This window comes from Rhineura floridana, chromosome 3 (assembly GCF_030035675.1).
Source record: "Rhineura floridana isolate rRhiFlo1 chromosome 3, rRhiFlo1.hap2, whole genome shotgun sequence".
Lineage (NCBI taxonomy): Eukaryota > Metazoa > Chordata > Lepidosauria > Squamata > Rhineuridae > Rhineura > Rhineura floridana.
In genome coordinates this window covers 102007805-102022021 of record NC_084482.1, presented here as the reverse complement: position 1 = coordinate 102022021, position 14217 = coordinate 102007805, and the positions used below count along the sequence as shown (strand labels likewise).

General features: G+C 40.8%; 2 long non-coding RNA genes across 3 annotated transcripts in view; one reads left to right on the top strand and one right to left on the bottom strand.

Moving 5' to 3' along the window:
* Positions 1 to 14217, top strand: part of LOC133382235 (uncharacterized) — a 123086-nt gene that overhangs the window by 33223 nt on the left and 75646 nt on the right. Inside the window, exon 2 of the long non-coding RNA XR_009761862.1 lies at positions 5504 to 5659. This is a non-coding gene — a long non-coding RNA (uncharacterized LOC133382235). The remainder of the gene's footprint in view (positions 1 to 5503; positions 5660 to 14217) is intronic.
* The window catches only part of LOC133382236 (uncharacterized), a 125419-nt gene continuing 118267 nt past the window's right edge, over positions 7066 to 14217 (bottom strand). Inside the window, exons 2-3 of one of the 2 annotated variants that reach the window (XR_009761864.1) lie at positions 8469 to 8562; positions 7066 to 8045 (exon numbers count right to left, since the gene is read on the bottom strand). This is a non-coding gene — a long non-coding RNA (uncharacterized LOC133382236). The remainder of the gene's footprint in view (positions 8046 to 8468; positions 8563 to 14217) is intronic. The other variant, XR_009761863.1, reaches the window with a different exon arrangement.

Here is a 14217-nt window from a genome sequence, read left to right as displayed (position 1 = left end):
TCCTGTCTTTGAGCTACAGTATATTGGCAATGAATGGCTCCAGTCTTCACCTGGCAGGAGAAAGGACGTCAGCAAAGGAGGAGGTGCTTTTTGAATACCTTTGAGCCTTTTATGTGAGTGCCTGCAGAAACTCTATTCTTATTGGGGTAAACAGTGTGTTACCAGCTTGCCTCCATTTTGTCTCCATGTACCCATCTTTTCTTGGTCTCCATATTTTCTCTAACAGCTAACTGGCAAGGGTAGCTGTCAAGGACAAAACTAACAAGGATGGGGTTTTTTTTCAGGATATGTTGAAAAAGAGAGCATCCTAACTCACTCGGGCTATGGGTATCTTGGATGTGGGAAAGCTAAAGTCACCCATATCCTAAAGCTATCAGGACAACACTTTGGCACTTATGAATTGCCAAAACCAGGAACCCTGAGTTCTTGGGTGACTTACCATCTAGCACCCACACCCATCAAGTGCCTATTCAGGACAAGCATAGGCAACCATCCTTGTTCATCTGAAAATCCTTTCCACATTATACTCTTGCTTTATCTGGGATCACTCAGTGAGATTTCAAGACAGCAGTCTTGCTGGCGAACATGAAGTGTGACCAACTCTTGGGATTTCTGGCATTGCCCAGTGAAAGTTCTGCCATGGCCAGGGGATCCCTGCTCTCCCTGCCCTTTTGGATTCCATTTTTAGGTGTATATGTAAGATTTTATAACAGTACACTTATAACATGCAATTTATTTTTTACAGAAATATTCTACCCTACTTTTCCACCAAAAAGGGTTCAAGGTGACTTACAAGATTAGACCAATCCAAGCAACAAGTACAGTTTTAACAATATAAAATAATCATAACTAGAAGAGACTACTAGATAAACATATCACCTAATATGGCAGAAACATTAAAATTAGCAGCTTGACAAGCCAAAGGTCTGCCAAAAAATGAAGGTCTTTGAACATGTTAGAAGGCCGTCAGAGAGGGGGAAAAGCCAGGCTTCTCTTGACAGAGAGTTCCAGGATCTACCATAAATGGGACGAAGTAGTGTTTGAAAACAACATGTTATATAGGTGCACTCATCAGAGAGTGGGAGTTGATTGTGGTTTCCTGTTGAGTATAAACTATATAGTAAATGACTCTCAACTCTCCGGTTAAACCTTGCCAAAAACCAGCAGGCAACTATTCTAAGTGCTTAAGCACCAACATTAGATGCTGATGAAGACATCAAGGAATATTTTTATAACCAGCTGGACACCATCTTATTAGAGATACTTAAGGAGGATAAAATTATCCTCTTGGGTGATTTCAATGCAAGAGTTGGGCGTGATTTTGATTTATGGCCAGAAACCATTGGGAAAGAAGGAGTTGGCAATAGCAACCTGAATGGCATTCTGACTAAATGTGCAGAGCATAATCTTGTTATTACAAACACACTCTTTCACCAGAAAAATAAATTTAAAACATCATGGAAGCACCCTTGGTCAAAACACTGGCATCTCCTGGATTATGTAATTGTCTGTGCCAGAAATCATCATGATGTACTCCTCACTAGGGCCATGACGAGTGCTGATGACTGCTGGACAGATCACCAATTAATTCAATCCACTATAGCCATTAATATTGTTCCTCAACATAGGCTCCAAGGAAGAAAACCAAGGCTTAAAATGAACATCCATGCCCTTCAAGATCCTATTAAGCGAGCCTGCTTTCAAACAACTCTCAAGAAACATCTACCGACGGAACTCCCTGAAAATGTTGAGGAACACTTGGTTAAACTGAAGACATCTATTGCAGCATGTGAACAAACTATTAGATACTAAACTAAGAAACATCAGGATTGGTTTGATGAGAATGATGGTGAGATTGAATATATCATTGACATGAAAAGGAAAGCCTTCCAGATATGGCAAAAAGACATTAACTGTGCTGCTAAGAAAAACATCTATGCCAGTGCAAAGGCTAAGGTCCAAAGAAGAACTAGAGAACTTAAGAACGCCTGGTGGATAAAGAAAGCTCAAGAAATCCAGCACTTTGCAGATGCTCACGATACATGGGGCTTTTTTAATGCCACAAAGGCCATCTATGGACCAACAAATTACAGTACAGATCCCTTATGTTCAATGGATGGTACCAAACGTCTTAAGGATAAAGAGTCTATTGCACTGCACTGAAAAGAGCATTACCATGACCTCCTTAATCGTAACTCTTATGTGGCTGATGAGATCTCGCAAATTCCACAACAACAAATTAGAGATGAGCTTGCAGTATCCCCTAATTTGGATGAAGTCAGTAAAGCCATCAATCAAATGAAGAAGAACAAAGCTACTGGACCTGATAGGATTCCTGTTGAAGTCTTTAAAGAAGGTGGGCCTGAACTTACACAACAACTTCAGAAGCTCATCAGAAAAATCTGGATGAAGGAGGAGATCTTGGAAGACTTTAGGGATGCCATAATTATTACCCCTTTTAAGAAGGGCGATAGAACAGATTGTGGGAACTATCGAGGTATCTTTCTTCTTGCTACCGCAGGTAAAATCCTTGCAAGGATCCTCGCAAATCACCTCTCACCGATCTCAGAGGATGTCCTCCCAGAATCTCAGAATGGTTTCCTCCCTTCCAAGGGGACAGTGGACATGAACTTCACTGCACGACAGCTTCAAGAAAAATGCCGGGAGCAGAATCGACCTTTATATATGGCGTTTATTGATCTGACTAAGGCCTTTGACACTGTAAATCGAACCACTCTCTGGACCATCCTTCTGAAAATTGGATGCCCTGATAAATTTGTGAATATTTTGCGACTCCTTCATGACAACATGACAGTGACAGTTTTGGATAACAATGGCTTTCAGAGCGATCCATTCAGAGTCGGATCAGGCGTAAAACAGAGATGCGTCATTGCTCCTACCTTATTTGCTATCTTCATTGCTATGATTCTACACCTTATTGAGGGGAAACTTCCTACTGGTGTGGAAATCATATCGAACAGATGGAAAGCTTTTTAATCTCAGTAGGTTGAAAGCAAAAAGTAAGATAATGTCAACCCCTGTTGTAGAACTTCAATATGCCGATGATAATGTGGTCTCCGCACATTCAGAGAAAGATCAAACTATCTTAAATGTCTTTGCAGAAGCATATGGAAAGCTTGGGCTCTCACTTAATATTAAAAATACCAATGTGCTTCATCAACAGGTACGAACTAGTCCCTCTGTAGCACCATCAATCCAGCTTAATGGTGTGACATTGGAGAATGTCGATCACTTTTCTTATCTTGGCAGCCATCTCTCTGTAAAAGCTGACATCGATGCTGAAATTCAACATCATCTGAGCTCTGCAAGTGCTGCATTCTCCCAAATGAAGCATAGTGTTCGAGGATCGGGATATTCGCAGGGAGACCAAAATGCTTATTTACAAAGCCATTGTACTACCGACCGTAGTGTACACTTGTGAAACATGGACCATCTATAAACGCCATTCCCAACTTGAAAGATTCCACCAATGCTGCCTCCAGAAAATTCTGCAAATTACTTGGGAAGACAGACGGACTAATGTTAGCATTTTGGAAGAAGCAAAGACTACCAATGTTGAAACAATGATCCTTCAACATCAACTTTGCTGGACTGGCCATGTTGTTCGAGTGCCTAATCACAGTCTTCCAAAGCAGCTACTTTACTCCCAACTAAGGATGGAAAATGGAATATCGGTGGACAGGAAAAGAGGTTTAAAGATGTTCTTAAAGTGAATCTGAAAAAATGTAACATGAACATCGAGAACTGGGAAGTTTTGGCCCATGAACGTCCCAAATGAAGGTCAGCTATTATCAAAGGTGCTGTGGATTCGAAGAAGCATGAATACAGGGCGAAAGGGACAAACGAGCCAAGTGGAAGGCATGTCAAACAAATCCTCATTGCAACCAACTTCCATCTGGAAACCTGTGTCCTCAATGTGGGAGGTTGTGTGGATCCAGAATTGGCCTCCACAGTCACTTATGGACCCACTGTTAAAGACCTTATCTTGGAAGACAATCTTACTTGGCCACAAGTGATCGCCAATGATAAGTAGAACAAACCTGGGATTATTATTGTTGTTGTTATTATTATTTATTATTATTATTATATTCTGCCCTTCCTCCCAGAAGGAGCCCAGGGCAGCAACAAAAACACTATACTCTAAAACATCTTAAAAACAAGCTTTAAAATATATTTAAACAAAACATCGTTAAAAAGATCTTTTAAAACAAAAGCTTTAAAAACATCTTAAAAAGCAATTCCAACACAGACGCAGACTGGGATAAGGGCTCTACTTAAAGGCTTGTTGAAAGAGGAAGGTCTTCAGTAGACACCAAAAGATAACAGAGATGGTGCCTGTCTAATATTTAAGGGGAAATGGCCATTGATGCATTGTTAGTATTAACACTACCACTAGTGGGAGAATACCACTGAATTATCTTCTATGGAAAAACTTTATTTAGAGGTTGATCACATGGCCTACTTCCCATTCATTTGTCATAGTCTTTGAAGCAGTGATGGGGAAGCTGTGGTTCTCCAGACACTGAAGGACAGTCAGCATGACTAAATAGCCAGGGGCTGATGAGTGCTGGAGCCCATTTAAAATCTGGAGAGCCACAGTTTCCCTGACCTTGCTTTAAAGTGTCATAAGACTCTCAGTTATATTTACTTGATATCTATTCCCTTGGTGATGAGCAGCTGAATGGGGGAACTAGCTCCACCAAAAAGCACTGTATTGTAGTAGATATGAGCGGATGTGAATGTAGTGACACATGCATGAGTGAGGCAGCCGAGTTAATAGATTTACTGCAACAGCAAATAAAATGTTTAAGATAAGACATGCTGACTGCAGTGCTGTGCCATGCCATTGCAACATCACAAAATGTGATGGCATGCCAATATATTTGGCAGTGCAAATGTTAGGGACAGGATAATATCCAGCACAGTACTCATACCACCTACAGTGGGATCTCTAAGCACCTTGATAAGAACAAACAAATTCTGGGTTTCAGCTTCTTTCAAGCATATACTTATTACTACTGATGGTTTTTGTTGTTGTTGTTACTTGTTTATGTGTAATAGAAAAGCAGAACTTTTGTCGCAATTAATTAAAATGACTTAATGGACAGGACCATGTGTTATGACCTTGATACACAGGTGATTTTTCTTCCTTAAGCTAAATGGAATGTTTCATGTTAGCTGCATGAGGTTGAGGAGCCACCTGTATGAGCTTACAATCCAGCATTTTCTCACTAATTAATGACACAAAATAGTAGCGGAACAGATTTATTATTGTCAGCAAAGCCATTAATGGCCATGCCGTTTATGAGTCAATGGCTTGTTCAATGGGTAAGTGCTGCTAATTCTCAGTCTTGGGCTGAATATCAAGACCTTGATGCAGGGATTTAGTTTTTACACATCATTTGTCAAAGCCTCTATTTTAGTTCTAGTGTGCTGGACTTGAAAATCGCACTGTTCATGTTTTGAAATCTTGTTGTAACAGGTTGATGTTCACCCTCAACTGCTGTTTGCAGGGCTTCAGCTGAAATGAAGATGTAGTACTTAACAAAAGAACAGAGGAAAGGAACATCACTCAAGGTGGAAGTATTCCAGAAATAAATTTCTGTTCAGGCACGTCCCTTGGTGCAACACTGGATGAGTAAGTAATAAGTTTTAGTGAACCTATTTATGTGTTCAATTATTTCAAATATTTGTAAGCTACTTTTCAAGACTATAGCCTTCCGAAAATAGCTTACATTAATAGCAATTATACTATTTTATTAATAAGCAAATATCTCTTATTCCATATTTGCCTTAGAATGTCATTGTGATGGAGGGGCAGGCCTCATCTCCATGGAAACATGAAGGGGGAGGGGTAAAGTGGGGATGTGGCCTCTGAACTATGTCTGTGCATACTCTAACAAAAATGAGATCATCTTGTGCCCTGGCAAAGCAGTGAGGACAGAGGGACAGTGAGAGGGGGAAAAGGCGGTTTAAAATAACAGGAAAGGTCTGAATAGATTGGGAAAGAAGGAACACTAAGAGTTGTTTTTTTAACAGTTTTAACAAGAAGACATAGTGGAGATTGATACAACACAGAAGCTAAAACCAAAAAGCTAACATGGGTACAACAGAGCCTTTCCCAACTTCTGCCTTGCTTTACTCAAACCTCTCCTGTTGCTTAAAACCAACACTTTCTCCCTCTCATATTACTCCACCCCTGCTTTATTCAACCTCTCCCATAATTTTAAACCATCACTTTCCACCTCAGTGTTTCTCTATTCCTGCAGAATAGGAGTGGGAGGAGATATGGAAATGGGGGTGGTCTATATGCAAGGGAGAGTTGAGAAAAGGAGGGAGGAAAAAGGGGGTGAAGGTAAAAACAGGGTGAGTGTGCAAAGGGGGGCTGCAGAATAGGAGGGAGAAGGAGACATGGAAATGGGGTTGGTTTGTGTGCAAGGGGGATTTGAGAAAAGGAGGGGAGGAAAAAAAGGGATGAAGGTGAAAATGGGCAAAGGGGGTTGCAAAAGGAAGGGAGTGAGTAGCATCAGAATGTTGGTGAAGATAAAAATAAGTACAAAGGGGTCTGAAGAATAGTGGTGGCTTCATAATTGGGCAGAAGGTGAAAATGGTGCTTAGTAGTTGCAATATGGGTGGTCTGTGTGCATGAGGGGTTGCAGAAAAGCAGGGGATGAGGAGGCATGGACATGCAGGTGAAAGTGAAAACAGGTGAAAAGTGGGCCTGCAGATTAGAAGACACAAGTGGCTTTAGAAATGGGGTTGGGAAGGTGAAAAGAGAGCTTAGTAGTTGCATGGGGAGGGAAGGGGAAGCTCTATGGGGTTATGTGGGAGTGGTGGGGGTTGGTGAATGGAGCGAACAAGGATTAAGCCCCTAGTTAAAACATACAATTCAAAATGATGGACAGTAACTCTTTGGGGCTTGTGTTCTACTCTGGGAGACTCTTACTTCTCCTCACATTCAATTATTTCATGTAAATCTACCAGCAGCCATGCGCCATGAATAGAACATACCATTTTCATTGTTCCAGTATTTATTGTAGGCTAACAAGTTGCAGGTGAACAAATGATCACATCAAAATATCTTGGTTCAATTTTGAATATCAGTATTAACTTGTGAAGTCTGGCAACTCAAGCAGATGAACTCAGCCAAAAAAGAAAAAAGTGTGAACAGGTTTTCTATATATATGGGATAGTTTGGTACACATTATCATTGGTTTTGTGATCCACCATTAAATAACGTTTCTGAAGGTATGGATGGATGTTGTAGACCTCAGGTGTAATTCCATCAACAGAGAAAATGCATGCTCTTTCTGTAGAAAAATGGTCTCCTCTTTTTTTTGTATAAAGTATCTATAACTTTGTGAAGTTTTACATCTTTTTTTCTTTGTAGTTGGTCTTTAGATTTATGCAGAGAAAACTGTGATTTTGTGCTGAGTTGTCCACGGGGATTACCGGCTTCTTATCATAGAATAATAGAATAGTAGAGTTGGAAGGGGCCTATAAGGCCATCAAGTCCAACCCCCTGCACAATGCAGGAATCCAAATCAAAGCATTCCCAACAGATGGCTGTCCAGCTGCCTCTTGAATGTCTCCAGTGTCGGAGAGCCCAATACCTCTCTAGGTAATTGATTCCATTGTCGTATGGCTCTAACAATTAGGACGTTTTTCCTGATGTCCAGTCGAAATCTGGCTTCCTGCAACTTGAGCCCATTATTCCGTGTTCTGCACTCTGGGATGATCGAGAAGAGATCCCGGCCCTCCTCTATGTGACAACCTTTCATGTACTTGAAGAGTGCTATCATATCTCCTCTCAGTCTTCTCTTCTCCAGGCTAAACAGGCCCAGTTCTTTCAGTCTCTCAAACCATTATGATGGTGTCTGATTTCCCCCTCGTCATTTTCTTTGTGAATCCAAGTTCTCTTTTAATTGGTGAAGTTATGCTTAATTTTTCTTCATTTGTATCACTCCTTTCCTTGGTAATATGGGGGTTGGATCCAGCCTTGAGCTGACACTGCTGAGGCTTCACTATGTTGGAGGAATTAGATGAAATTGAACTGTCATGCATGGAAGGCAGCAATCAGCACTGAGCAATAGGCAATGATAATGCTAGTAATAAATGCAGCCTAATATTTATTAACTGCATTCTAACAGGAACTGAACTAGAACTTGAAATAATATCTACATTAAAAAACAGTCCCTGATTGAAAACTACAGTTGAAAATATTTTCAAACTTTATCCACTGTTGTTCAATACAGTTTATTTTAGGAATATTATTCTCTGGTGCTGAGGATTCTACATTACTGTAAATTTATAACACAGCTCTTTCTTAGGGCATGGCCTCAATTTATAGACTAATTTTTAGCTGGTAGTATCTTAAAAAGTCTGTAGCAACTCATACTGTCAAAAGCTGGCATACGAGAGACTGTTTGGTCAATTTGAAGCATTACCAACCAACTACTGTTTTTCAAAGCAGGATACTTGGCCTCATGATTTTGTTGAATTCTCATGACTCTTCTGTCATTGAGGTCATGTTGTACATCCCTAGGAAACAAAAACAATCAATTACAGGAACCATTTGTACATGTGCTTTCTCCCAAAATGGTCTGAGTTCTTGAATTTTGGACACACATTATCATTTCAGCTCATAGTTTTTAGATTTTCATATCTGACTGGCTATTCCTCAGGAAAACAAATTAGTTCTAAAAAGATCCTCTGTATCGTCCCCCCCTTCCGTTCTTTTTGCCATTTAAAACATTACCTTTTGTATTTCCACAATTACAAAGGAGCCATATCTTATCAGAAATATTCTAAAGATGTGAAAGAGGAGCACAGAAAGGCTGCTGTTGAGATCTTCATCAATTAGTGGTTAAATCAGTTACTTGCCCAGGAATACAAGAAGCATCATTTCTTCAATTCGGATAATCAGAAATTTGACTACATAGATGTTTCTGAATAGATTATGCTGCACTGCAGCTGACTTTGCCAACAAATTGAGAATAGCTGGAGTTTTCTCACAGAAGGATTGATGGGGCAGGGGAGATATTCTTTTGAGTCTCCTCTCACAAGAGATGCTTAAATTAGGGCTCAGCCAAAACAAAAGTGAAAAAAATTATCAGCTGTAGTTCATCTCCAGCCTATAGTTCACTCTTCTTTGTGGCACTTTCTTCCTCCTGCTCTAGTCTGTCCTGCTCCAGTTCTTGGGGCTTCACCTCCATGTTTTCAGTGTATTCCTTGCTGGCAAGCTCCTGGGCAGTCAAGGCCTCTTCTTCCCCCACTACTGACTGCAACTCCTTACAGTCCAAGCCCTTCAGCTGCCCATCCACTCCCTGGATCTCTTTAGCAGTCCCAGTCTGGGTGCTCTGCAGCTGGACTTCTGAATCAATTTGAACCCCTTGTAGCGGCTGATCAGACAGGGCTCTCACTTCCTCATGTGGGGCTCCCCCCTTTTTCTTCAAAAATGCTTTCCAACAGCTCTGCTTGCTCCTGGTGCATAGCAGTCAGCTTGTTTTCAAAATGCCTTTGAAACTGCTGCATTTGTTGTAGGTACATCAATACATTCTGTTGCAGGAGCATTGCTGTTCTTCCCTTCATTTCTGCTCAGGCACACTTTGCTCCCAATTCTTCCTCCAGGAAACTCAATCCCACTTCTGACATGAGTGTTGCACACACCCCAATCTCTGAGCGGTGAGAGACTTTCAGGGGTTCCAGTGCTTACCCAGGGTTCAGTTTCCTTGGAATGAAGGTCAGTGGAGACTGTGATGTCTTTATGATATATGGTTTTATTTACACATATATAAAACCTGAGCATAGGAGGGAGGGGTTCTCAGCATTAACAATCCAACAGATTGTCCTGGCTCCCAGCAAACTCAGAACTCAGAGATTGGATTTTTCATGAAGCTTTGTTCCAGGAGTCAGTACAGGAATGCAGCATCAGGCATTCTGGGCATGATTCAGGATACGGAACACAACAGACTAGGCTCCTCTCAGAAGCAGACTAGGCATCTCTCAGAAACAGGCTTGGCATATCTCATGAACAGACTAGGCATGTGGAGGCAACAGCAGACCACATATCTCAGCATACAAACTAGGCATACGGAGACAAAAGCAGATTGTTGTCACAATGACCTAATCATGTCCACCCATTCTAAATACAAGAGAGGTGGGCAGGCACACTACTAGGCACTAGTTACTCTGGCATTTTCTAGCTTGTGTTGCAAGGCAGGGAGCTCCTTCTGGAGAGAGACACTGATTCCTTCAGCTGAAGCCTCCTTTTCTCAATTCTATGTGACCTTGGCAAAAGGGTAATCTCTGACTCTGATATATTGCTTTCACTTTGCTCTCTCTGGAAGTCTCCATGCTGTTCATTAAGTTTTATCTGTTCAACAGTTAGGTCTTAGCTGGATGCCAGTGGTAATTCCTTTATATTCATCAGACTTACAGCTTTCTGGAAATATTTCTCCTGTGGTTTCCCCAATCCCTTCCATGACATCTGTAACCCACTCTTCATCCTCCCAATCTTGCCAAAGGTTCTCCTTGGTGCCCATGACACAGATCCTGCTTCCCCATTAAGCATCTAGGGGAGGCTTCCCAAAGCCATAGTTCTGGACTCAGCACAGAGATCAAGGCAAGTCTCTCTGTCTTAGCTCCACCTCAGACTAACTACACACAAAAAACCTACCTCTTTCCCCCATGATGGGGAGACTTATCTCAGTTGTTCCTATGGCAACACATATTTTCTTGACCAAATCTTTAGATATGTAGATGAGGTACTTGATAGACCCATTAACTTAACAAGTACAGCAGATTTCTCTGCTACAACTCTATCTCTACAGATTCAAAATCAGAGTCTGGAAAGGGACCTGAAGACATCATCCAAACCAACACCCCAATCCTATAACAGTATGTTAACAAAGAAAGGGTACAACAGAAACTGTCATCTACTTATAGAACATTGTGGAAAAATATTCTGGGCTGATAGATTGACAGGTTCTTGACAGATTTTTTTTAATCAAGTACTGATGAGGTTGTTTTATTATTAATAAAATTTAAATTAAATTAAGAAATAAATGCTGAAAAAGAAAAATGATTATATATTGTGTGTTGCAATAAATTTAGGGCAATTTAGGCTTATGAATGCTGCTACATGTCCTTGTTGTCCTTGTTGTCTAGTGCACAGGTGGTAAATTCAACAAATGGATTTTAGAGATTGTTATGGGACATAAGGGAAGGAGGTAATCTCTTTGATATGTTGGGTCCAGGCCATTTTGAGGGTTTTACAGCTCAAACCTGGCACCTAATAGCAGGCTGCTGTCTCGAGCTGGACCTTACTCCAACCTGTTCCTTTCACACTATAATTCACTGAAGATTTAAGGGGTGTATGATCCTCTTGTGCTTGTGTGGGAAAGAATATCCCCAGTGGAGACCACATATTTTAGGTAAGCTAAGAAACATAGACTGAAATTGATTTCACAGCAATCTGTGAAATGCCACACTATACTTGGAACACATCTCTTCCCCTGTCATCCAGAAATGGTTATCCCATCTAATAATTTCTACAGCACAGCATACAAATGTGCACCTTCTATTTATTTTCTTGCTTCTGGTATGAGTGTGAATGGCTTTTTCTGCATTTACTTAGGCTATGGACAGTAATCAAAGTGTGTAGGTCAGGGATTGCCAACCTTCTTCAGCCAGTGGGCACACTGAATTTTGCACCACTTCTAAGGAGCTTTTTGGAGGAGTGCCAGGGAAACAAGTAGCCATAGTGTCCTGCAGATCCACAACCTTGTGAGCCGCCTTGACGGCCTTTTGGCCAAAAGGCAGCATAGAATTAATAAATAAATAATAAATAAATAAATAATGCAGTGAGAGCATTATCTGGCCATTTCTCTCCTATTTGTATGTTGATAAAGAAAGGGCACAACAAGAAACCAAAGTGCAGACATGCAGACTTCATTTTTCCAAGGGAGGTGGGCAAAAGTCAAATCCAGTACAATCGTTCTGAGCCCTGAAAAGCACACAGAGCTGGAAGAGAAAGTTAGAACGAGTATTTCAACTTCTTCCTTCAGCTCTGTACTTCTCAAGGGAGAAAAAGATAATTACTTTCACCACCTCATCACCAAAAGGTCAGTCGGGGGGGGTTCAAAGGGTTTGTGGACACCAGGGAAAGCCCTTAAAGGCATCATTGTGCCCACGAGTCCCATGTTGGAATAAGCATTGTGTCAGGCACAGAATACAGACGAAAAGTTTAGTGACAGCATGGGAATACCAGTATAAACTTGAGATGTTTGGGCACCATTTTCTCTGTGGTTTGAGGAAGGCATGGTGCTATTTTCAATCTGATTTCAAAGTATAAATATAATAATACAAGTGTCATGGTGTTTCAAGGAATTTGCTGAGTGCGTGTCGGGGGGGAAGAAAGAGAAGAGGAATTTTTTTAGTCCTTCTTTTCCATCCCCTCTACACATTATGCATTTACAAATTGTATTCATTTACAAAACCCTGCTTAGATCCAAGGTACATTAGGGACCACCTTATATCCCAGTTCAATCACTGAGATCATCTGTGGGGGCACGGATTGTCACTGAAGCTGGTATGACTCATCTGGCGTCAAGAAGAAACCAAGTCTTTACTCCTGTTTAAACAGTTGCTGAAACCTTTTCATATTGCCAGACTTATGCAGACAATTAGGGAAAAATATTTCTGAAATAGCTGGTGATCAGTGTTTTAAATTTTTATGTGGTTTTTTAGTTGTCTACATAATTGCTGTAACATGCTTTATGAGTTTTTAAAAAATGAAATTGCAGTATACAAGTATTTTATAAATAAATAAAATCAGTGTGTGTGCCCTTCCCCCTTTCAAACTCACACTTACACATGATCTCTTCCCTCTACCAGTCCCCATCACACCTGCCTCTCCAAGGCTTTGAGATCAACAGTGGCCTGGTTGGCACATAACATTAAGCCATGGTTTGTTTAAGCTAGTGGTGGGGAACCTGTGGCCTGCTAGGAAACAATCTTGCTTTTGCAGTGTGGCCATGATTCAAAGGAAACTCAGATCACCTGATGTCATGGTGATGCCAGATGACTGACAGGTGTCAAAGTGGCCTGCTGGAGGTGGGACACCTAAGGATCCAGCCTCCTTAATAGAAAAGGTTCCCCAGCCCTGGTTTAGATGCTCTACTACTGAGTTATGTCCCTTTCTTGAGACATGCAATGCCCTCCTATGCAATTTACTCAGAAGTAAGTCCCACTGTGTTGAGTGGGGTTTACTCCCAGGATAGAGTTAATAGGATTGCTGTCTAAACCTCCCCAGTACCATTAACTGCAGTGAGTATCCTAACTCTGAGTAGCTTTGGATGATGTATGTGAATGAAATATGGGTGCATGAGTAACTAGTGTTTTGGTTTTGGGATCCATGTTGTGACATCCAAAGAGGCAACTCATGTATATTCTCTATGGGGAGATACACAATTTTTCTTTTTAGACATTACAATATACAGCAAAGAGTAAAAGCGTAAGTTACTCTCACATCTACTCCTATATTTATTTTCTTGCAGCTCCAAAGTTTTATCATCCAAAGCCACTTTCTCTGGTTTGTGCTCCCCCCTTTTTATTAGTAACGTGTGTTAGTCCATGGAGAAAAATCTTATCTGATAGACTTGGGTGCCACCTGGAAGCCTGCAGTTATATTCCGTAACAAAAGGTGGACAATTACCAAGGTGTATCTTATTAATTGTTGTAGGCAGAACTGAGCCATACAGTGAGTCCTAAACATGGTCTCTTACTAGGGGGTAAGCAGCATCATTTCAAACAATGGCATTTACTTCTAAGTAAACATGCATAAAATTTTGCTGCAAGTGTCTGGTTCAACCCCAGCAATCAATTGAATACAGATTCTTCTGAATCCTTTTAACTTCTTACATACCATTCTACATTGTCATGTTTTGAGAAAAAGACTGCAAACTGAATTTGCCAGTGTTTGGAGTGTGTTGCTTATGTGACAGAGACATTTCATTGCTTCTTGTTGTCTTGCATTGAGATATGAGTCAGGGTATGATTTTCCTCTAGATGTATATCCATACTTGAGTGAATTACTATTCCTACATCAGTGTTTTTCTTGTCATCCCAGAGTATTTAAGTGGTTAAATATGACTGAGTTCAATATCCAGTGCAAAAACAATTCATGTATTTTAT